The sequence below is a fragment of the Plectropomus leopardus genome, chromosome 6 (assembly GCF_008729295.1).
Source record: "Plectropomus leopardus isolate mb chromosome 6, YSFRI_Pleo_2.0, whole genome shotgun sequence".
In the NCBI taxonomy this organism is placed as follows: Eukaryota; Metazoa; Chordata; class Actinopteri; order Perciformes; family Serranidae; genus Plectropomus; species Plectropomus leopardus.
In genome coordinates, this window is record NC_056468.1 from 30,552,125 (window position 1) to 30,554,862 (window position 2,738).

Below are 2,738 nucleotides of genomic sequence, written 5' to 3' on the forward strand. Positions count from 1 at the left end.
GGTGACTTGCACCTATGCACATTCAACCTCCACAGGAGCAGATTAACAACAGTCCACCATAACTCAATACGGTCTGTAACAATTTACTGTCATCTGTCAGTTTGATGACATCTTCTAAAAACATAACCATTTCCAATGTAGTACACATCACCAATAACAGGTCCAGACAGTCGCAACAGTGCAGCATCAGCACCGGCACTATGAAGGCTGATGCCACAATGTAGCACATACGTAAAATATGTACTGTTACTCTCTCTCTATAATCATCATCATCATCATTATCAATACAAGTACAATGCACACTGTTACTGTCACGCTATCATCATCATTATTGTCATCATACTACAATGTAAATCATTTCATAAGCAAGTACAGCAACACAGCATACTATATGAAAATGCAATAAATAACATACTATGTTTTGTATAATAGAATAGAGGAGAATGTTATTGTCACTTGTCACATATTCGTACAACAAAATTTGCTATGCAATGCCTAAGATGATACACATGCTCACATATGTGGTCACATTCATAATGTATAATAAAAAACTGCATAAAAAGAAAGCAAGTGGCACAGAATAAATACTGCACATGTCCCAGAGTTACTGCATGTCAGTAGAATATGGGAACATGAATATTATTGCAAATTATAAATAATAAATATTAGTCCTTGATGTGCAGTCTGATGTGTAGCCTTATGATGATTCTGTTATGATGAAATTTCATATGCAGTGCAACATAAATTATTGTCACTTTAACACTGATACTGCATTCTAGTTTTTCTCTGTTTAATACATTTGTAATGTATTACGTACTTTGAAAGCACTAAAATAGGGAGAGTATGGGATTTGACATTGATTGTACCCACAGCAATCAAGCATTTGCCTCTGCTTGGGTACAGCAACACAGTCGGACAAATCACACAGTAATATATACAGTAGTAAGAATGACTGCAACTTATTTAGTTTATCTATGATTATAATAGCATTTGCTAATGATTGTTTTGGACAGGGGCACATGGTTGCCTTTTGTGGCACAGCATTTTTTAATGAATTTACGCTTTATCATTATATCTGAATATTGCCTTGGTATTTAGGCTAAATGTAAGGGGGGAATATAGGCTGCAAATATTATTCATGCACAAGTTAAGATAAACTTACAATATAGTTTTTAATCCACTAAACACTTGTAGCCTAGTTACCAGTTAGCTTGCAGATTCATATTAGCCATCTTAAAATATGATGCATTGATATTGATTGAATAAGTCAAGGGTATCTTTGCTCTGCCTTGATCGGCTGGATGGATGGATGGATGGATGGATAGATGGATAGATGTTGAAACTGCATTATTACAACAGTGAAGACACATAAACACATACATTTTGAAGTGTGTTTGTCCGATTATAGTTATGTTATCTACTGTTACTTGATGTCATCTTTTACTTGTAATTTAGCTATTGCTACTTTTACTTTAAGCCCCTAACCTTCTGTTGGAAAAATATCTCACCATATCTCTTCATGTAAATAAGCCATATTATTTGCCCTCACATGGTGGCCACATAAGCAGCAGGTAACTCGGAAGAGTTTACAGTTCAGCATCATTTGCATGTCAAATAAACTGATGCAGTCTAAGTAATTGCATGACTTATAGTTCACCTCTGGAACACTTTTATCATCTCTTACAGTGCACATACTGCATATTACATAATTTACAGTCCTGCTGTTTTTTGTCTGTTTCTTTCTTTGTTTCTTGTTTCGTTTCGTTTCGTTTCGCTTCGTTTCCTTTTGGTTCTGTTGTATGTTTTGAATTCCAGTCAAAACATCACAAAACCTCATTCATTTTAACTTAGTAGCTGTCTAATGTTTAACAATTCATTAAATACCCGTCAATCAATTTGGGGTCATGGCTGTGTTCTGTTTTGAATTTTGGCAGCATTGTTAAAATGAGGCCAGTAGGACTAAATTACAAAGATATCATAACATGTCACATTTAATGCATAACTTTGTCCTGAACCCCTGAAGATCCACAAAGTGATGAGCTCCTGTGGGAAAACAAGAGACCCCGTGCACATTCGTCAGCAACACTAATGTGCAAAGGCACTGGACTGAATGTTTTAGTGTATCTGAGGTAATGCATTAAAACTTGATATCTCTCTTGTTTGGCTCTCAGTGGTTACAAGGCCTTGCACTTGAATTTGTTAATGTAATGCCAAAATCACTTCGCTAGTGTTAACAGATGGGGGAGCTATTGTCTAATGTAGTTAATACACTGCTGCCCCTTCAACACCCCCCACGCACCCACCCACCCACACACACACACACACACACACACACATTCAAAGGCACCCACAGACTCTCACTGTGAGAGTCTCACTGTCTCAATTAAAAACTAACTGAGTTGAGTGTTTTTAAAAGAACGTTACTGCAAATACAAATGATTTCTACAAATCAGTCATTTCAAATTTGACGATTAGCAAATGCGTAAATACGCAACAAAGCTATCAATAAATATAAAAACAATAGTGATCATTTGAATTATACAAAAGACTAATTATTTCTCCTCCTAATCTTCCACATAAACCTTTTGTTTCTTAACATGACAAATTAGGCCACAAGACATTGTTTTAACCAAGGCCACTGACACAGACCCTGTTGCACACAGGCCTATGTAAATTTGGTGGCGCACGCATGGCGTACAAAGCCAAAGATAGAGTAACAAATCAGGAATTTCCCTCCT